Source organism: Gavialis gangeticus, unplaced genomic scaffold (assembly GCF_001723915.1).
Source record: "Gavialis gangeticus isolate Ggan-Ray unplaced genomic scaffold, GavGan_comp1, whole genome shotgun sequence".
NCBI classification, from domain to species: domain Eukaryota; kingdom Metazoa; phylum Chordata; order Crocodylia; family Gavialidae; genus Gavialis; species Gavialis gangeticus.
The window spans coordinates 136,710,586-136,732,952 of NW_017729022.1; the positions used below are offsets into that span (position 1 = coordinate 136,710,586).

Sequence of the window (22,367 nt, forward strand, 5' to 3'; positions counted from 1 at the left end):
CTTTTAGATTTGCCTTATTCAGCCAAGCATCTGTGCACATTCAACTAAAATTCCACTTACAAATAAGTGTTCAAGCCTAACATGAGTTATCGGCTCTACCTAACACCCAGAGTTAATCAATGTGTTAAGCTAAGTGCAGCAACAGAATTACATGCCAAGATAGCAAGTAGAGCTCATAGTGCACATAGTGCAGTATTAACAATTGTGCAAAGCCTTTCCACATAGCCTATAGCTCAAGCTGATATTTAAAAAGGTAGGGGTTTTTTGGCTGTCTGTATAGGAATTCATTTTGGGGCTAATGCAAAAGTCTACTCAAGTCAGAGGGGCATAATCTCAGTTAGCTTGATAGGAGTTAGAGTGGAGTCTAAATGCTTTGCTTTTCCTTCCAGATGTATTAGAAAGAAGACCTTCCTGAAAGGGCCCAATTAACACCTGTGTAAGCTGCAAGATTCCTGACCCACCTTGAGATTGACCTGACCTGGAAAGGACCATTACCTAAAGTCAGTCAGTCTCCTTGTCTGCTCTTAGATTGGCCTTTCCCTGAAGACTACCAGCAAGGAACTGGATTTGCTTCAGCTGTGAGGACAACTGCTGTGATATGACTCCTTCCCCTTCAAATTTAAGGCTTATTTTCAGATTAATAAGATGACAAATACCTGCCTAAAAGTGACAGCATTCTATCTAAGCAAGCTGAGACTCATTAGGGTTACACTCTGGAGCACAATTTAACCGGAAGGCTGTCTTCTTATTCCAGGTATGCTACTAGTTAATAAATATTACCAAGAAGAGCAGCATTGCCTTCCCCCTCCACACACACTCCTCATGAAAGCAATTAAACACAGTGAGTGGCTTTTGCAACAAGGACTGGCCAGAAAACATTATTTGTGAACTTGTCAGAAACTGACACTTGTCAGTGATCTGACACTTGTGATCACTCCACATCATGACATAGCTAAAGCTTTTGGGAAGAGATCCTACTCTCAGAGAGCCAAAGCCCAAGGGTTAGGGCATTTCCTAGGGACATGGGAAACTTTAGTTCAAGTCCCTGTGACATAAAGAAAGTCCTGAAGGCAGAGGATCCAGGAAGCATGACCTCCCAGGAGGCCTGCAGGCACTTCCAGGTAGCAGAACAGGAACAGGCCAGCCACTGGTAGCCCTTACTGTAAATAGCTGTATACAATCTTCTGTACAGAATAAAGAGTTATTCCACATACAAGCGTCCCAAAACTACAATCCCTGTTTTGCCTGGTTTAAATCCGAATTTAACATGGATGTTCTTCCACAACTGCAGCAGGTGACCACTTTCAGAGTATTAATTGAGGGGTATAGCATTTCTGAGATGAGACAGCAAGAAACCTCTTCTACAAAAGTTGCATCAAAAGCAGGCACATTATCACAAAAATGCGTTGATGATGAGAAATGGGCACTTTCTAAAAAAAAAAAAAAGTTTTGACCAAGAGACTCCTGCCACACAGTCTGACTACAAGGTAATGCCTATGCACTGTCCCAGTTGTAGACCAGGAAATGCAAATTAGGGGCCACGTGTCCATGGTAGAACTTATTGTGCCAGGCACTTGCATCTTCAAGCACCGTGCTGCACTAGACAAGCTGCCTGCTGAAGCAGGAGCAGTATGGCTGTCTTGACGCAGAATTCATCCGGGAAGATGAGTACTGCTGAGTGACAGTGCCAATCCGCTTACCCCATGCCAATTAGCCTACTGCAGCATAACAGACTATATAGACGCACACTTTCCACTCCACTCCCACAGGTCAGTAGCCAGATCACACAAGCAATGCCTGCTCAAGGTCAGCTGCAACTAACCATAGCTGAACAAGGAGGTTGGGAACAAGGCTAACTGTAACTAACCCAACTGGGAGCAAGGCTTATTCTAACTAACCAGGCTTATTAAGCCGATTCTCTCTCTCCACCCTCACAAAATAAAAGCACTTGATTCTGGGAACTGCAGCATTCCTTCCTTCCTTCAGCAAAATCAGGTTTCATTTACATATTCGACAGAGTAGATGGTAAACCTATGCCTTGCTCACCTGGGCAACCCTCAGCGAAGGAGCAAGATCTACATTTCAAGCAAATCCTTTGATTTCAGAGAAAGTGCTTATGGAGTAAGGTTGCACTCAGCTTAAGGGTTTTACATTAAGTCCACAAAGAACATGATCTTTCTGCTCATCCCAACTCCCAAATGATGCTACTTTGTTACCTCCCTTGCATTTATAGTTTAGGTTTCTAAGAGCTCCAGCAATAATTCAGGCTTGCAGAAAGATAGTAGGCACTTGAGAAGAGCTGCTTTCCAGGTTCACAGCTGACATAAATTATTTTCAGTTGAAAACTGCTCCTTTATTTGCTGCATATGTGATGAAGGCTATGATTAATATTTCATTAGCTTTGTGTATAAGAAACATTAGATGAATGACTCACTTGAGAAGTTTTTTTCCCCTCAGTCTTGGAAGCTTAAATAAGAACTTGTAATGCATATTAGCAGACAGTGGATGGATCAAATGAGATTGGACAAACAGAGGCTAAACAATAGTTTCCCTGCTACACCTACGTTAAAAAAAAATTACAAAAATGCAAACATCCCAAACTTATGAGACATGAATGGCCTATCCAATAATAGGGATGTAATATATTAAAGCAAGCATGAATTACTCAGATTCCCATAACACTATAAAGTGCCAATGTACTAGTGTTACAGTGGGATCATTATATGAGCAAGGAGGTAAGCTTGTATTTAGGAAAACATGAGACAAGTATTCATGCAACACACTGGGTTCATCTACATGTACAATTAATGTCAAACAATAAACTCTGGAGCAGTTTGAGCCAGAGTAAACTGCTCCTGGGCAGAGTACCTACACATGCGCCTGGGACAGCAGCAATCTGAGCTGGGGCAGAGCAGGTCCCCAGCTGCCTGGGCTATTTACACCTCCGGTCACTGTCTACACTTGCATTTCAGTGCAAGTAAGTACTCTGCCATAAGACAGTACTGTCCCTAATAGTACTATCCTATGGCAGAATTAATTAGCACACTGCACTCTAACACAGGCGCACGTGGAAACTGTGATGCTTTACTACAGAGTTAGTTGGTTTACTCCACAGTAAAGCTCATGTATAGATGCACCCACTGTATCCTGGTCTCAGGACACTGGGGCATGGAATAGTGCTGCATCAGTAGGGATATGTATCAGGGCCTTTTTTATTTTGTACAAATTTAAAATGTAAATTCAAGACTATATAGCATTAGGCTGTGCAGCCCTTGTTCAGGTGGGTGAACTCTTCCATTAGCAGAATTTATATGTTTTCATTGCCTTTATTCTTTTGCATCCCATGTGTAAATGCTCACCAACAGCAAGAACGTATAAAATTGCTTTGGGCAATAATTTTTATTAAGTGGTGTAAAAAGGGAAGAGGCACAAATAGCTTTAAGTTCAGTGAAAAACAAAACAAAAACAAAGCTAGTTTTGAAACTATTAATGCTATACAATCCCAAAGAGAAAAGAAGGGGAGCCCAGGCCAGTAAGGGCATGACATGACATGTGGAAGTCATGTGTTAGGCAATACCTGATGCATTACACCCAGAGTAGCACTGGGACAGACAGCCAGTCAGATGTCTAAGTGGACTTAGGTGCCAATGTGTGATTCTAGTCCAGCCTGTTAAAGTCCCTGAAATGCCAATAACACATCCACTTTTATAACACAGAGTCATCTGACCCAACAGATGGAGTCACAGAAAAACCATGGAGGAGACAATGGACTTACAAGGCTTTCTAGGTGCACTAGAGGAGAGAGAGTAGTTAAGGAGATGTCTTCCCAGCACTCCTCAATCTTACAGTCCCCGTATCCAGAAACAGAGGGGGAAGAGTCATCTTTCCCTTATATCTCTGGAGAGCCTATGTGAGCAGCTATTAGACAGCTGTGCAGAAGCTCCTCCCCAAGGGCACCAGCAGAAGCTAATCATCCTCCAGCCTGTAGCTGCTAACAATGTTTTATTTAAAACTTTAGCAAGGCTATTAATAATTTTATCAGCCGAACTAAATTAATCTTGTGCTCATTTAAGTTAACACTTGCCTTGTTACAACTATATTTAGGATCCAGAGGGACATTCTGATTAGCTGCATAATAGGCTTTCAAGTCTGGATGCAGATAGCAGGCTGTAGCAATATGCCATGCATTAGAAGGACCCTTGCCATGACACAGGACATGGTGCTGAACACGCTTAGGGAAGGGAAGAACTAGAAAAGCATCAGGATTTAATAACAGCATACTCTGCACAATGCTAAAACACCCTCCCAAGGCATACAGTCACCTGAAGCCATGTTAGGCTTCTCTCCAGTTCCCGCTAAAGCTAATATAGCCATATTCTATACAGATGGAGAAACTGAGGCACAAGCTCTACAAGGCACAGTCCACCCCTAAAAGGTGACCCATGAGGCTTAACTAACTTTTGAGTACTTTAAAAATCCTTGGATGATAGACACCATTTAAATGGAACAAACATGTTGCTAGATTGTATTGTCCTGTACCTGTTCAGTAGTAGGAACTCCTTGAATACCTTCTGTTTGGATCCTGCCTCTAGCTCCAAACAAAGCACTTTAACCACCCCCCACTTTTCCTGAATTCCACACACTCTGAAGCACCTGTTTTGTAGCATTCTTTTTTCATGTGCAATTAGCAAATCCTGCTGCTGTTGCTGCAAAATTAGCATCAATGTGAACAAGGCACACATGCCATACAACTACTTGAGACTAACACTTGGAACACGTGACTACACAGACCATACAGACATACTTCCTAGCTAGTTTTTGATGAATAGTGTTCTGAACAGGATTATTCCATTTCTTATCATCACAGGGTGCATCTACATGAGATGCTGGAAGCACAATAGACTAATTCTATTGTGCATTAGCGTGTCTAATACCTGTTAGTACAGGTATGAAACTGAATGCACTGTAATTACATGTAGACGTGCCCACAAAATCTGATAACTAGATATGTTGAATAAAATGGTATTTTCTGATTGCATAGGATTCAGAAGCATATGGATCAAATGTATTCCTGGTGAAACTCTTTGAAACCAATGGAGAATGCGAGTTGCAGATTTCTTTCACCTTGCCATAGTCATGGACTGAAAACTGTCATCCCTTTGTGCTGCTCCACTAAGGTAAATAGGTCTGTGGACCTGCTGTTCTGAACACAGGCAGCTGAGGGCTCTCATGGAGTACTGGAATACACAGCTGGTCTAACTAGATCTATGGGACTTCCTCTTGACCATCATGGCCTAGAGGGATATAACCAAACTATGCTGCACTCTAGTGATTTTTAAATCACCAAACAGGCCTTCGGGGGCTGTTGCAAGATGATGTAGAATTAGAGCAGCCCTAAGGCTGCCCTAATTTACAGCATGGGTTGAAATGGTTCACAAACCAGAGGACAGCAAAGGCAACAGAAGTAGCTCTCTCTGCCACTCCTGAGGCTCACATTAAGAGCCAATTAGCCATCTGCAAGGAAACCTGGCTTTCTTTTATTTTATTTTATTGCACCTTCATTTTAAGTTTTTCAGCTTCCAGAAGCTGATCCCTCAAAGTTTTGGACAGTGGTTTCTGTGCTGTTCAAATCTGTCCTGTTCAAAGCTCTAAACCATTTAGAAGTTTCCTTCCTTAGCATATTTACTCTCTCCCTGTCTCACCTGGCATCTTTCCTCATTTACTTGGCTCATTTCCAAACCTGAGCTCTCAATCCGTAGGGACCCAGCAGCTTCAAGTGCGTTTTTCAATGCAGAAATCTTGATCCAGAGGGAATGTATTGTTGAAAGGCTTTCATGCAGGATTTGGATCTGTTCCTGTCTTGTAGAATGGGTAGTACAATCCCTTAATGTCAGAGTGGCAATTGGCGAGGCAGAGACAATCTGTATTCTTGGAGTCAAGTTGTTGTAGAATATCCATGCTCATGTGGTACAGATGCAGATTCTATTTTCCCTTTAGAATCAAGTGTCCTTCATAATTTTAAGGAACATGAGAGGATATAGGGCAATTAGACTGGGCAGACTGAGGAAATGAAGAAGTGTGTGTACATGATGTATGCATGTACACCCCCACACCCATATAGAATATCATGAAAATCCCAAGAGCTCCCACAGCCTGATCCTAACGTTTCAAGAGTTTGCAGGTCATAATGCATGTGCATACACACACTGAGGGGGAAAATCAGATGTTCTAAATACAGGCATTGATCAGGTTGGCCTCGTCTCATTTTTAAGTTCATGCTCTTTAAAAAAAGAAGAGAGGATGAAGAAACATTTGCAAAAAAAAAATAAATTTAAGAGGCAAAGCATGTTGACACTTGCATGGCAAATCCTGCTTTTAGCAGAATCAAAGCCAGAAGTAACTGCAAAACTAGGTGAAATTGCATATATAAGCAGCCAACATCTTGTCCACACTCACAAAGGCATAATACCTGCAATACCAGTCTAATGTAATAGGGCATCTCACCCTGCCAAAGGAAGAGTAATCAGCTGAAATAAGGCAATGACTAGCTCACATTACTATCAGGAACAAGTACTAGCTGGAAGCAGCCATAGCATGGAATGGCATTTCTATTAGGAGAGAAGGACAGAAAGGCTCTCTTTCTCTCTCTCTCACTGATGACTTGGCATGCGGCATCCTGCCTTGTAACAGCAGGATGCCTGTTCTGTTAGAGTGTCTCCAGCTGTGAACAACTACCTATGCTGCAAGAAGTATTCATACATAGCAAGCATTCAGCCCTATGCTTCTGTTGTTTGTTCTGAGGTTGTTTACCAGGGGATGTTTTCAACAGTTTGCCTTGAATAAAGACAAGATTAATTTAGCTGCTTCTGACAACCAAACTGATGCTAAATGCAAGTGGCAGATCTTGCCATCATCCTGTGAATGAAGTGACTGTTGATAACACTGGCAGTTTTCAGTCCTAACTGGCTGGCAGAATTGGGACTTGATGGGGAAATCAGATACTGATCAAGAAATAACTTATTTGACATAGAAGGCAGATTTTCCTCCCCCCACCCCCACGTCCAAGTGTGTTAGAAGCATAACATTTTCAGCAAGACTTTTGCTCCAGGTTCTGGAAAAGGTTTTAAAGATCCCTCCCAACTTTATAATAGCAGGATTCTTGCTCTTGAGGTCAGTGAACTCCTAAATACCATTCACAACATTTACAGAATATTTTATTTAAATTTTGCAAAATTCTGCAGAATTTTGGCCTAGGGTTATTCATGAAGCTCCTTTGCAAGTTTTGATTAAAACAAAGTACAATATGAAGTGGACACAATCTATTCTTTGACCGCAGGAGAGGATGGGACTCAACCAGAAAGTGAGATGCTGGTGAGAAGTCAGGGGGCATAAAACAGGAAGATGCCATTAGAGGAAAACAAAGCAAAACCAGCCTCTCCCTGTGTAATTTCAGCATCTGGTTTAGTTAGATCCTTTATAACCTGTTGGATCCTGTGGTCTTGAACCAAGATAAAAGGGAGTGGGTTCCACTTTTGTAAATCTCACTATAAAAAAGTGAGAGAAAACCATGTTAGAAGTTTGGACTACTTCATGAAATGGCCCAAGCCTCCAGCACTGTTTAGGTAGGAATCTCAGCAACTTCCATAGGAGTTTCACTTGTACAAGACATACTCCCACACACTTACCCCCTCAGAAAAGAGAAAAAAAAGATTCTCATGCCTGAATCCATAAATACTTAGTTAGGAGCAGATGGGATGAGCACCTGTATCTGACTGCTGTCATTGGAAATGTGTTCATTGGCTCCAAAAAGCAGGCTATAGGGTGCCCAAATAGGAATAAAAGCATCAAAATTCATTATGTGATTTTATAAATGACAGCAAATACACTGTTCCTCCTAGAATCCAGCAGCTAAAAGAGTTATTAAAGTAATTTAAGGGGAATGGATGTAAAGAAAATAATGACACTTAAATACTAGTTGCAACTAATACAATCTTGTTTGATGTTAAGTCTTTTTTTCCCAGGTACTTTTTTGGCTAGCTGCACTCATCTGGAGTTTTTAACATGATCAATTTGTCACAAGCACTAGCAGAGAGAAAAGGCAGAGAAAGTAACAGGGAAAGATAAGCTGAAATGCCTTTAAAATTCTTCTCTTCGAGAGTGATACACATATATTGTATTAAAAGTGACATGCTCCTCAGCCTCTGCCATTTTACCTCAAACAAGTCAGTCACATTTTGAAGACAGGCTGAAACTTTACTGACCACATATGAATCCTCATTCAATTTCTTAGCATTGCAGGATCAAAACCATTCCTCTTTCTGCATCATCCTCCAGAGTTCACTGTAGTACCATATATAGTGTCAACAGCTCTGCAAAATTCAGTTTGTTTCTGTGCCACCTGTCCACCCTTTCACAGGTCACCCTGAGGTATGTGAAAGGTTTACATGCCCATAATTTCTCACGGTACCTGGGTGAGCTTGGGGCTTTACCAGTAAAGATTCCGGCATCAGACTCGGAATTTCTTTGTAGCTCAACATCTCAAGTCTTACATGTTGGGTGGTTTGTATTCCCCCTTTTCCTCAAAAAGCCCTTTGCTAGCAAAATTCCCACCTACTCCACTTGGCTGAATTCTGCACTCCCTCACCTCCCTACAGAAAATCAGGAATAACCTCAGACAAACTAGTGAGGTGATCCATACTAGGATAACCACATTGGTCTGCAGGGACTTACAGCTGATCTACAGTGGTGTAAAAGGAGTACGTCTTTTGGGGGGGGGCGTGGTCTTTATCCCAAAAACAGTTGGTTCAGTGACCCACAGGTGCAGCCCGTGGAGCGACAGCAGTGATGATAGGATCTGTACTGGAGTCAGACTGGTGGCCCTCCTTGGCGGACCTAGAGGAGACCTGACGGGAGAAAGCGGGGATAGGACGGTCAGAGAGCCGGCCGGCAGGGCAGGGCAGGGCAGGGCAGGGCAGGCTGGAGCGAGCCGAGCCGAACCCTCGCGCCAGGGCCGCTCATTGTGCCGCTATTATGACGTAGGCGCCGCCGCCGTTCTGTTGCTATAGGAACCCCGGGCTAACAATCCCCCCCGCGCCCCGCCGATCGCGAGCCCCGTGCTCCGGCGCAGGGGGGCAGGCACCTGCCCCGGCTCCGAGGTAAGCCCTGCGCCCCGCAGCCTCTGGCAGGGAGCCCCCCCACCCCCCAACAGCAGACTAAGCACAGGCGCCCTGCTTGGACCAGCTGGGAGGCTGGTGGCTGGACAAAAAGATGCCCAAGGAGCATCTGGAGGGATTGGGCTGCTGCCTGGGGCGAAGCGAGGGGCTGGTTGCTGCCCCCCATGGGGGATCCATAGGGAGCTTCTTCCTGGCATCTTCCAGGCTGCCTGCTAGGATGACTACATTCTCGCCCACCCATGCCAAGTGCCCAGGGCCGGACATAGGCATGGGCGAACCAGGTGGCCACCCAGGTCCCAGAAGGAAGTGGAGGTGGGTCCAAAAATGATAATTTTGCCCAGGGCCTGGACAGAAAGGGGTCCCAAAAATGGTAATTTTTAAAATTATTATCATTATCTCTAGCATAGGGCAGCTTGATACTAAAAGTTTGCCCGGGGCCACCAGGAGCCTAGGTACGGTGCTGTGCCAAGGGAGGTCAGGGGGACTTGCTGTGGATTGGAGCTACAGCTCAGCTCTGGGCATCCCCAGCGGGGACAGCCTCTTAGAAGGGCAGGATAAAGCAGGAGGCAACAAGCGGTCATGTTGTCCCAAGTGTATTAGCCAGAGAATCATAGAAATGAAGGGCTGGAAGGGACCTCAAAAGATCAAGTCTAAACACCCCACCCCCTTGCTTTGGGCAGGAGTACTGCTGAGATCAAATGATCCCAGCAAGAAGTGCCATAGAAATGCAGTGTTGTTGGTTGTAGCCAGGTTGGTCTAAGGGTATAGTTTCTTCCAGGAAATGAAATATCTTTTATTAGACCAACAAAATATTTTATTAGACCAACTAGATAGTTGGTCTAATAAAAGATATCTCATTTACCCAAAGAACCTTGTCTGCCATAGAAATGTGGAGGTTCTTTCACTAAGTCCCCTTGTTTCGCATGACCTGTGTGGGAGGAGCCTCTTGCTTGCAGGCATAAGCTTCGACGTGTGCGTAAGCCAGCGCTTGGCATGACGTGGCCCCACAGTCAGTTACCACATGAGGGTAAAGGGTGTAATAGCCAACCTACCTAGGTCAGGCAAGCAACAAAGACTTGGGGTAAGGGATAGCCTGGACTCGTTTCAGGAGCTACCTTAGGAGTTGGCTGAGGACCCCAGGGCACCTGACTGAGGCTGAATGGAATGGAGCATGACCCCTCTAATGCACAAGGACAGATCTCTGGGGACTACAAAGCCAAGTGTGATGCATACAGAGCATTGGTGATGGACACATGGAAAGTTTTATGTATTATGGGTGACAGCCCCCTTCCTGAGGGGGACCAGGGCCCTTGACAGCTCTGGTACAGAGACAAGTGTGATGCTGGATCCTAGCAGACTATAGCTCTTAGAAAGGGGGGCTGGGGTGAATGAGGGAAGCTGCTGAGAAGAAAGGAGGTAAATGGGAGAGGGTGGAAGGCTGCACATGGCTGTTTAGGACCCAGTTCTTGGGCTGGGATCTAGATGAGTGAGCAGATGTGGGTTTCCCTACTGCCTGCCAGTAGAAGCAATTCCAGAGGTGGCTTTGGGTACTGTACAGTGAGCAGTAAAACCTGTTAAAGAATCAGCTGGAGAGCTGGTGTTGATGCCAGACTACTAAGTGAGAAATGGTGTGTCTGGTGGGGTGGAAGAGGAAACTGAGGCAGGCTTGCCTCCCATCCTTCCCCATCCCACTCATTAAAACTGAGCTTGGGTGCACTTTGCTGATTTGAGGTCTATTTGTTTCTTTGTTAACCTTACCTTTTTTAAAAAACAAACAAGCACACCCTTTTTATAGCTGGGAAGGAGCATGTACATGTGAATGGTATTGCCATAGCTCAGCTTTTCTCCATGGCACCCAAGCTCAGTTTTAAGGTGGGGGTGGGGGGAAAGGGAGAGGAGGATGGGAAGCAAGCCTGCTTCGGTTTCCTCTTCCACCCACCCTAAACAGACGGATGCAGCTTTCCACCCTCCCCTGCTTACTTCCCTTCTTCTCGGCAACTCCCCTCATTCACTCCAGGCCCCCTTTCTCATAACTCACTGCTAGCTCCAGGCAGTAGAAGCCTAGGCCAGTTCTCTGGCACACCTCTTTATAGTAGCAACAGCATATCTCCTTCCCCAGCCAGCCCTCATCTGCTAAGCTTTTTTCCAGTTAAGCCCAAGTATAGCAGGAAGGTCTTAATTGAAGAAGACTGGCAAGCCCCAGCTTCCTTGTAGTTAAAGGGGAAGGTCACCCCTGCACAGATACTGTCCTGCTTCACAAAAGTTAGATATGCACACTGGGGACAAGGGAATGCACATATTTTAAGATCAATTCCTCAGCCTTCAGGCCTCCTAAGCACCTGCTCTGCTACACAGAGCTCAGGATTGGGCCTTGACCTCCTCCTTTTGAAAGCTGTCATGAGCTGACTCTTGTACCAATTCAGAAGCACGCTGACTTCAGTCAAAATCAACCTCGATTGAGCTCAAACAAAACTGGAGACTTAGTGATTCTAAATAGAAACAGATTAGTGTGTGTCACTCTATACTATATGTTTCATGTCAAGCATAATCCTTTATAGGAAAGTATGAAATCATTAAAGGCTTAGAAAGGAAAATATCTGTGCTTTAACTATAGCACTGCAGTATGTTGATTATTCACTAAACTGGAATAAATTTTCATGAGGCTTTTATTGTATAGCTCCCATTAAACATTAGTCAATGGGAATCATGCAGCTGAAATCCCATGAATTACTAGTGTAAAGCAGTAAACACAGTGAGGTATTGTTAGCATATTAAGTTATTTTATGTCAGAATGTATTGCTTATGCTTATCTATGCACCATTGTGTAAGCAGATTAAGCTTGAAAACTGCTATAATATCTTTTAAAATAATTCTAAAATGCCTGCCAAGTTTGTTTACCAGGTTGGTGAATAGTTAAAAGAACATGTCAAGTTGTTAAAAGAAAAAACAAGTGTCAGTGATTGCACCTATCTCTAAGCTTCTCTATCAATTTTTGCAGTTTTACAAAGACATTTTCTATTTTTGAAAACATATTTTGTTTTCTTTCCCTTGTTGCTATGGAAGAGATGCACATAAACAATGGGAAACTGGCTATAGAGAGTGGAACTGCTTTTCTGCAAAGTGCTGTTTTATTGGCAAAGTAAACAGAAAAAAAAGAGAAAAGATATTTTCCATTCTTTCATTATAAGGGCCCAACCCTATGAAGGCTTAATCAAAGCCTGTGGGACTGCTTGTTCAAGAAAAGTTAAGCATGTTCATTAGTTAGTATTGTGTTTTCTGTATTACAGTAGTAGGAAACCATATTCAAGCAGCAATGCGATAAAAAAAAAAGATTTACTGTTGCCATGAGAAATGGTGGCAGAGATTTTCAAAGATGGAAGGGGCGGTTAAATACTCATCTTCCATATGTCAGTGAATGAGTCTGATGCCTAATTCATATTGTGTCTTTTAAAAATTTCCCCTGTATCTAGGTAACCCTCATCTGGTTGGCAAATTCCGTGAGATAATAGGAACTGGTTTAAAAGGAGTGTCATAATACTAGGCATACTGGAGAAATAATTAGGTGGAATTAAGTGAAATAGTTCAAATGAGTTTTCTATTCTCAGATGAATCCATTCCAAAATCATGATACAGTCTGGAACAACCAACTGGTATCTCCCTTTGTGTTTATCAAGACAGGCATGAAATTGTTACCAACCATTACAAGCCAGGATATAAGCTTATGGTCATAGGTATGTGCAGTCTTACCCAGGCTGTCCCTGGCTTAAAATTTTAGTAACAGTCCTTTCTCTCCCAACAAAGAATAATAGATTACAGGTAAAACAAATTAAAATGATGTAACAGACACTGGCTGCCTGTGCTTAGGGAGGCACGGGGGCGTTTAGAGCGGTTCCCAGAGAGCTGTTCTAATTAAAACACCTCACTGGCAGCGTCTACTGTGTAGTAGCTTTGGGGGCACTAACCCTGATGCGACACTAATGCGCAGGAGTAATGAGCACAATAGCTCATTGCTACTGCACAACAGCATCAGGAAAAAAACTGTACAGTAATGCCAGTTACAGCGCAGTCATTTAGTACTTTGTTATGCAAGTACCAGATGACTGAGCACTGACAACTGCAGTCTGCCACTCATATAGACATGGCCACTGTCATGTATATTAAGCTCCCACAGGATACTTCATCTAAATCTCATTTGATGAGGTTTAGATAAAACACCCCAGTGGCCATTTTTAAATTCCCCATGGGCTTATACACATGACAATGAGGCCACACTGGAGTGTTATAATTAGAATGAGAACCAGCACGTATATAGGCACCCAGAGTTCTTAGTATTTACCTAATGCAGACTAGTAAGATGTTGAAAAATATTGTAATGAAAGAAGCTGTAATCTGGAGGACCCCTGTCTAATTTGTTGCTGAAGTTGGACAGTGTGTAATGAGTGAGAGCCAGGGCCGGATTAATGCATAGGAAAACTAGACACATGCCTAGGGCCCTAAGCTGCAAGGGGCCCAATCTCTCCCTCTGTGGCAGCGGCATGAATAACCCTGTCCACCTTCCTTCCTTCCCTTCCCTTCCCTTCCCTTCCCCTCCACTGTCCTCACCACCACGGTGGCTGCTTTCTAGTGGTGTCTCCGAGCCCTGCTCCCTGCAGATGGCAGTGCTGGGGTGGGGTGGGGGGGGGTCTTGACTGACCCGGAGCCCATGACTTTGTTTGTCTAGGGCCCACTAAAGGGTTAAGCCAGCCCTGGTGAAAGCCAGAGCTGTAAGACACAAAGGAGGGTCTTTTGGTTAAGGAAGCTGACTGCTGCCATGGAGAAATAGATTCTATCCTGTATCTGCCAAAGAGTTTCCAGGTGATGCTGAGCAAGTCTTGTAAGCCAAACCCTTCACAAGTGGCTGCTGATTACATGTTCCTCATTTTCCAGGAGCCAAAAGTAAAACAGTTCAGCTGTGAGCTGAAGAATCGCAGAGCATTCACTATTGTGATTGAAGTTGGTGAGAGCTTTGCTTTGGACTAATAAGGTACTGTAGAATCTTAAATATCTGAAAGTCCAAATTCTTGGCGTCTCAAAGTAGACACCAAAAACTATTGGGCAGGTGTTACCTTAACGCTTCTTTCAGCTCCTCCTATGTAAAACAAAGATAAAACAAACACCTTATTTTCTGGATGTGTGTTGAAAAGCACCATTGTGCATGAAGCACTCTGTACTAAGCAATGAGTTCTACAAAAAAAAGCCCAGGCTAAACTTAACCATTCTGAATTGAGAATAAGGCTTGAATAGTAAGCAGTAACTAAAACCTGAGAACCAAGCAATCAATAAACAGGTGAAATAAGATATAGAATGGTAGCTTATTTGGTGTTATGGGGTTTTAATGCTGCATGTGTATGTAAATAAATAATAATATAAATAGTATTCCCATACAGTGTGTAAGTACATATAAAATAAAATCTAATGGTAATATATTTTGAATTAGACAATACACCATAAGACAAAATCAAACCCAGATATAGTGAACATCACCCCAGCTCTGTAGATGTACCATATTCCAAATATTAATCATTCTAAATTGCAACACAGATCCTTCATGGACATATATGAGGGAGAAGGACAGGAAGACAATGCAAACATTGCTCCTAACTCCATTCCTGACAAGTACTCCATCAAATCCAGACTTGCAGAAAATTTTTTAAAGATACTTGGGAAAGCCTCAAGTATAATAAACTGTCAGATCTTCAGATGGTATAAACCAGTGGGACCCAACCTTTCTGGCAGTCATGTCACAACGTAAGCCCCACACTTTCACTTAGTGCCACTCAAATCTCCTTCCCTTTCCTGCCCTTCTATGCTTTTTTTCTGCTTCCTTGCCCTGTGCTCCCTGTCCCATCTGCTCTTCTGTTTTCTGCTCCCTGTACTAGCTGCAGCTGTTCTCCCTGCTCCCTCTCTGACCTGCCACATGCAACACATATAGGCACCTGTGCCATGGTTTGGCCATGCCTGGTGTAAATTAATCCCTTCACAGAAGTGAAGAATAATGTGGCCCATATTGTGTGTTCTAAAAGTAAAAACAGATGTCACCAAATGAAGTGGATCAGCTGGGGCAGGACACATTTCACCACAGCTGATCACCTTTATTGGGTGAAACATACATTGCCTGTTGTCCTGCATCAAGTCTCACGCATCCTGGCATGGAGATGCAGGGTGCCAGGGATTCCTCAGGTCCCATGCCTCCACTCTGGGACCTTTCCCCACTTATGAAAATGTTCCCCTGGAGATCCCAGGGCAGGCCTCCATAGACAGGGAACCCCGACTTTGCCCTCTTACCAAGATGGCTTGAGATTCCCCAGAGCATGTCTTGTAAGGAAGGAAAGCCAGTCAGGTGCTCCTGGGGCTTGAGGGACCCAAGATGCTGTGGGAATTCCTGGGGTGCATGGGATTGGACCCCTCCAGCCTCCAGATTATTTGTCCAGGGTATGACAAATGACTGGAGAGTATGGGCAGCTCCGGGCTGCTTGCACTCTCCTACCACAGAGTGAATAGATGCCTGCCTCAATGAAGTGTAAAATAGGGCCACTTTATCGAGGCAGACAAAGTGGCCCTATTTTACACTTCTTTTTGTTGACCGCTGATGTGGTGGGACAAAAGGTAGGGACGTCATTGCTCATTATTTGTGCTGCCATAAAAATGCTTATGGCATCAGAAATGCAATCTCAGGCGATAGCTATTTTTACCCTGAGTCAGCAACTCCTAGTCTTTGATAAAACAACGGATTTTTACACTTTATAGAAGTGGTTCCTAAACTGGGGTGTGACCTCAAATGGGGTCACAACATCAGAGGATGGGGTCACGGCACGGTGCTTTTTTGTGCCAGGTCCTGCCTGCTGGGCTGCAGAGGCCCGGGGGAAGGGCAGCAGGGTGGGGAGCCCCAAGCCCACAGCAGCAGCCTGCATCCTCCCCCCCGTGGGCTCTGCTCTGGCCGTGCCACCTATGGGGGAGGGAATTGGGGGGCAAGGGAGGAGGATGTAGGCTCCCCATCCTGCTGCCATGCTGCGCTCTGGCCTTAGCAGCTGCTGCTTCCTGTGGGTGGCAGCCAGGGCTCAGGCACTGCTGGGGTGGTGGAGAAGAGGGCTGAGGGCCCTAACCTTGGGGCACTTGGGGAGAGTGGGGGGCTGCAGATTGGGAGTGAGGGGCACCGGCAGGGCCAGGGGGCTGCGAGTTGGGAGTGAAGGGCCATGCTGAGGAAATGGGGTCATAAATGGGGTCACACTGACAAAAATTTTGGGAAGCACTGCTTTATAGCAAGGGCAAGGAGCTTCCTACATTCTTTGTGTCACTGATTCTCTCCTTGGATAAACTCTTTCCTGACCACCAGGTAGAAAGGAAATCTTGAAGACTGATGAGTGAAAGTGTGTCCATGCTGCACATTTCAGTGCAGCCCAATGTGAACTAAACTAGTTCTAAACAAGCTGATGTGGGTACCACACCTAGTCAAGCCATTGTAGCAAGGAGCTCCACATGGGCTACTGAGAAGCTCATGTGGAGCTCTATGCTACTGGTGCAAGACTGCTTCTAAGCTAGCTCATTTAGAGCTAATTGTGTCTATTTACCCTGGATGGTAGTATTTGGTATGGGCATACCCCTACATCCAGACTGTGGAGGAAGTTAGCTTATGTTGGAGTGGTGCAACATGCTGTCTTCTCACTGACCTGTCCATTAAGCTGGCCAGGAGGGATATGGGCTGGAGTCATTCCTAATGGTGGAATGTTTTATGCCCTGGATCCAGGGGTGTTCAGTCCCTGGCTCTTGGTCCAAATCCAGCCCTCAGAGCCACAGCATCTGCCACACACGATCCCCAGTCTGGGAAATTTGGTGGCAGGGGAGTGGTGGCAATTAATATTGCCACCCCTCCCCCCTGCCAAATAACCAAGCTACATGTGGATGGATCCATGTCCCACCGTGTTGCTGCACAGCTGGATCAGACCCAGGCCTGTCCCTCGTGTGGCTGGAACGGGGCCATGTCACCCCCCACAGCCCCCAGCACCCAGATTAAGTTTACCAGCCAGACCCAGCCCACAGACGCATCTGAGTGAAAGACACACCTGGGCATCTCCCACCTGGCTCACAGGGCAAAAAGGTTGAGCACCACTGCCCTAGATGCACTGACAAGGAGCAGAAAGTGTGATTACAGCTGACCCTAGCTCAAAGTTGGGGGCACACAAGGATCACCTGTACATCAGTATGAGGCCAGACAAAATCCTGCCCCACAAGAAGGCTACTTTAAGCTTCCTAGGGCAGGTAATATTTTTTGGTTATGTGTTTACACAGTATTTCCTGCAGTGGGGTGTGATTCCTTATTAAGGGCCTCAACTTTCTACCACAGCACCAATTATAAAGGGGAAGGAAGGGTCCCTCACCAAAAAAAGTAAGGAAGATTTTTTAAGTGAACTAATCCTTTTCTAATGCAGCAAAACAATAGGAAGCAGGGAACACAGTCCCAGGAAAAGCATTCATGCTCCAAACACTTAAGCCCAGGCTTTCAAAGGCTTCACTCCATTCTTATTTCAGTGGGAATGGGGTGCCAAAGTACTTTGAAAACCTGAGCCCTAGCGGCTGCCTGCTATTCTTAGTAATTCTGTCAGAAACCAAGTCTTGCAGAGCTCACAATTTCACTCTTCAGTAAAAGCCCAGTGATGAACTACTGTGTTGAATCCCTGCTTCCAAACAGCTTTGTAAGATTTTAAAGCTATCAAACTGAAACTCCCTTCTGTTTTGTAGCTTCCCCAGTGACCCAGAAGGCAGAATACACAAGTAAGTCACTTCCCTACTGGGACAAAACACTTGCACGCAGCTCTTCTTTAACAATAGGCTGTTTGTTATTGCCTGATGTCAGAGTGCATTTATTTCCTTCAACAAAATAATATAATGTCATACATGTAAGGATGACAGAGAGAGAAGGGAACTATGAGATATGTTAGTCATATTACTTGATGCATTTTCAGAAGGTGTTCAGAGACTGTAGGAGTGAGGATTGTAGAATAGAATAGAACTTGATATGTAGTTTGAAAATTTCCAAGCAGAATGTCAAACTTTCAGCGTGATGCATAAATGAGAGAATAATGGGAAGGTGATTCCTTAAAGTATGGGCTGATGTAAGGTTAAAATTAGCTGGCATATTTTGTCATGTTTAGATTGCAAACAGCGAGTGCTTGTGCATTTTATTTAACATTTCTGAGCTAACATATTACTCAGGGAAGCAAGCAGGTACTAGAAAAGAATATATTGTATTACAGCAGGGTACAGAGCCATTGCAAACTTTTTCAATGGCCTTCCCACTAAAACAAGAAAAATATGAGGATTATTCAAAAATGCCTGAAGAATGTTACTGTTATTTGTTAGGAACTATAAAAGCTTTCCCAGTACAGTGGATAGTTCCCTCACTCCTGCAACCCCTCTGCTATTCTGGTTCCATTACTCTGCTGGATGGAGGCTATCATTTGTAGTAGGATGCGTCAGACTGTGTGAGGTGATTTACTGATGGACAAGACAGCAACTTCAATGAGACTGCCAGAGCCATCTCTGACAATTCCCATTGCCAAGCTCTATCCCAGAAATCAGTGGGGGTGCAATTCATCCTTTGCAGAGAGGACTCAGTCCAGTGTCCATACATCACCTACTACAAAATCGGGATCAAGTGGAAATTAAATGGTGTGGACGTCTTTTACTGGCCTTCTGCAACAGAAGTGAATGTCAGGCTGTATGCTTCAGCAAGAGCAGAGGAAACTGTGACTTCTGATTATTTCTTTCTTTCTAATGAAAGCATTAAAAACAGAGGGTCATCAACCCTCTTTCATTTAATTGCATCTATTCAGGCTCAGGATAACATTCCCTGTAATAGAAAACAGCTTCCACTCTCACTCCTAACTACATTCAATCCAGTATTTAATTCTCCTGTTAAATAACATGTAACCATTTAAATGCTCAGTGACTGGAGAGAGTCTTCCTAAAGAACAAAAGAGTTTTACATGTGCAGGTGTGTACTGGGTGTGATGGCGGAGTGAGTGGCTAAGTTTCTCACTGAGGCTTCAGAGGTGCAGGTTTGACTTTTGCTCTGGGCTTGTGCTAAAGCAGAGGTATCAAAGATATGGCCCTGTGACAGGAGTGCCACTATTGGAGCCTCTCCGAGTATGGCTGTGCCCTCTTGTAATGGGCTAACCGCCTGCTTACTCGCCTGCCATGCCTTGATTTTATTTAATTAATAGATTGATGTAATTAGCGGGAGGCTGCCCATTTCTATGCGCCCCGATGACAGGGGGCGCTATCTGCGGCTCCTTTTCCTCCCCTACACCGCAGCCCAAGCCTCGCAGATGGTGCTGGTGTGATCTGACTGGCCCTGTTATGTCTCGGCCCTCTTTTTGCCCTCAGGGCCCCTCCGCCACTCTCAGGGCCCCTCGCCACTCTCGGGGCTAGGCCAATGCACCCTGCAACATACTGCGCCTTCTTCAGCACCAGGAACCCCCCACGCTCCTGGGGAGTCCCTATGAGGTCTCCTTCACCCCTTATAGCCTCACCCGGTCCTCCAGTTAAACAGTGAACACAAAACACAAAGCCCCCGGGCTATAACATAAAACTAGACCATCCGGTACAACCATTAATCCCTACCAGGCAAAAATACTCCAGCAGCAACCTGCGGATACTCGTGCAGCCAAACCTTGGCCTTCTCTCTGCACTGGCTCAGCTCCTCACTCCTTGGCTATCAGAGGAGGAACTGCCACCCTAGCCTCCTGCCTGGGTTTTAAGGAGGGCTAAGCCCTGCCCCTTCCTGTCAAGGGGTTTTGCCGGTTGCCCCGGCAACCAGCACCTGTGCTGCCCTGGTGACTGGTGGCTGCGCCTCCCCCTTCTCACCACTAGGGGCTCTCTGGAGCCATCCCTGTCCTCAGGCGCAGGGCACCTAAGTGCTCTGTGACACACCTCCCCCCGCTTTTACTCCAGACTCACCGAGCCAAGTACTTCTTTCGCCGGGTGTCCCATCCGCTTTGGGGTTCTCCTCTCGGCCATTTCCTCCGGCACCCAGCCATTTAGGTATAGGAGGTGGAGGTTTTTAGGCACCTCCTACTCGCCTTTTACCCAAGGCGCACCATGTGGGATTTGTTGGGAGTAACCCACCAGAGGTAGTCCCCCCACACTAGCCATCCTTGGAAGGGCACCACTTAGGCCGGTCTTTAACTCCCTGTGTCAGACATTCGTGCGGGTAGCCCTGGGTAGGGCGTCCCGCTGATGATGACGGCTGACACATTATCATCATCGTTGGGAGCCTGTCTCCCTGCCGCTTCCCTGCCTCGCTCCAGTTGCCCTTTTCCAGAGCTTAGCTTTCTTCCTCCAGCTGCTCGCCTAATGGGCCCCCCCTGGGAGGTCCCAAGATTGGAGGGGTCACTCGGCCTCCTAGCAGCGAGGTTAGGGCCTCGAAATATACTCCCCCTTCTTTCTCTCGTCTGGGGTCCCTCCATTCCTTCTGGTCCCTCTTCTTCCTTGTACTGTCTTGAGAGAAAGTCGGCATTTTGATTCTGGGTTCCTGGGCGGTGTTCCACCTTAAAACAATACGGTTGGAGGCTAAGGGCCCACCTCATGAGTCTTGCATTATCGGTTTTCATCCTCGGCAACCAGCGCAGGGGTGAATGATCGGTAACCAACGTGAACTTCCACCCTAATAAATAGTACCGTAGTGTTTCAATGGCCCACTAAATAGCTAGACACTTCTTCTCAACTGTGGCATAATTCCGCTCCGGTGGGTGTAGCTTCCTACTTATGTGGGCTATAGGATGCTTATCTTCTCCTTCCCTTTGCACCAATACCGCACCGATGGCCACATCTGATGCTTCGGTCTGCACCAGGAAAGGTTTGTTAAAATTCGGTGTATATAGAAGTGGTTTTAAGCATAGTGCATCCTTTACCGCTTGGAATGCCTTCTCTGCCTCCAGTGTCCATCTCACTTTGGTTGGGGCCCCTGCCTTTATCATCTCCGTTAACGGTATGACTACGTCTGCAAAGCAGGGTACAAATTTCCTATAATAACTGGCCAGCCCCAGGAAGGCCCTGACTTGTCTTTTGGTACGGGGGACCTGATACCTCCGCAAAGCCTCCACTTTGCTCAGCAATGGTCTCACCTCCCCGCTCCCCACTAGGAACCCCAGGTACTGCATTTCCTCCTTTCCTATCGTACACTTCCTAGGATTGGCTGTCAGCCCCGCTCTCCTTAGGTCTTGCACTGCTGCTCTTAGCGCGGCGAGATGTTCATCCCAGCTCTCAGTATATATAATAATATCGTCGATATATGCTGCAGCGTAACCCCCATGGGGAGACACTCTGTCCATTAGCCGCTGGAACGTAGCCGCAGCTCCATGCAGCCCAAACGGCATGCGTCGGAACTGGAAAAGCCCCCATGGGGTGGCGAACGCTGTTTTCTCTTGATCCTTGGGTGCCACCGGGATCTGCCAGTAACCCTTTGTCAGGTCCAACGTGGAAATGTAACGTGCCTGCCCGATGTTTTCTACCAGCTCGTCCACGCGGGGCATCGGATAAGCATCGAACTTGGCCACTGCGTTTACCTTCCGATAACTGATGCAGAGGCGGATCTTTCCATCGGGCTTAGGTACCGCTATGATGGGGCTTCGCCAGTCACTGTGGGATTTGCATATTATACCTTGCTCCAGCATCATTGCCAGTTCAGCTTTTATCTGGCCCTGGAGCCGCTGGGGGATCCATCTTCAACTCTCACGTATCACCTGGCCCGGAGGAGTTTTTAATCCGGTGTACCACGCCCTGAGCTTCCCCTGGGGTTCCCCAGAATACATCTTCGAATTCCTTGACTAGCTCAGTAGCCTGTCTCCTCTGTTCTTTTGACAAGCGCGGGGCCAGCTCCACGTCCTCCGGTCTGTTTCCCTCGGTTAACGTGGGCCCCAACTCTAATTCCTCGGGATGAGGGGCTAGGTACATACACTCCCAGGTCTCCCACTTCTTTAACATGTTAACGTGGTACACTTGCCTCTTTTTTGTTGTCTATCTGGTGTACCTCATAGTCCACAGGCCCCACTCAGTGTGTGATTTCATAGGGTCCCTGCCACCGGGCAAGCAACTTCCTTTCGCTGTCCGGCAATAGGACCAACATGTGGTCCCCCACGTCAAACTCCCTTTCCCGGG

At 45.7% G+C, this 22,367-nt stretch overlaps 1 protein-coding gene across 3 annotated transcripts in view; it reads left to right on the forward strand.

Moving 5' to 3' along the window:
* Positions 1 to 9,117: 9,117 nt before the first annotated feature.
* Positions 9,118 to 22,367, forward strand: part of ANKEF1 (ankyrin repeat and EF-hand domain containing 1) — a 61,053-nt gene continuing 47,803 nt past the window's right edge. Inside the window, exon 1 of one of the 3 annotated variants that reach the window (XM_019516228.1) lies at positions 9,118 to 9,155. The gene's annotated coding sequence lies outside the window, so the exon portion shown is untranslated. Of the gene's footprint in view, positions 9,156 to 12,798; positions 12,905 to 22,367 lie in introns of those variants that run through there. The other 2 variants (XM_019516230.1, XM_019516229.1) reach the window with 2 other exon arrangements.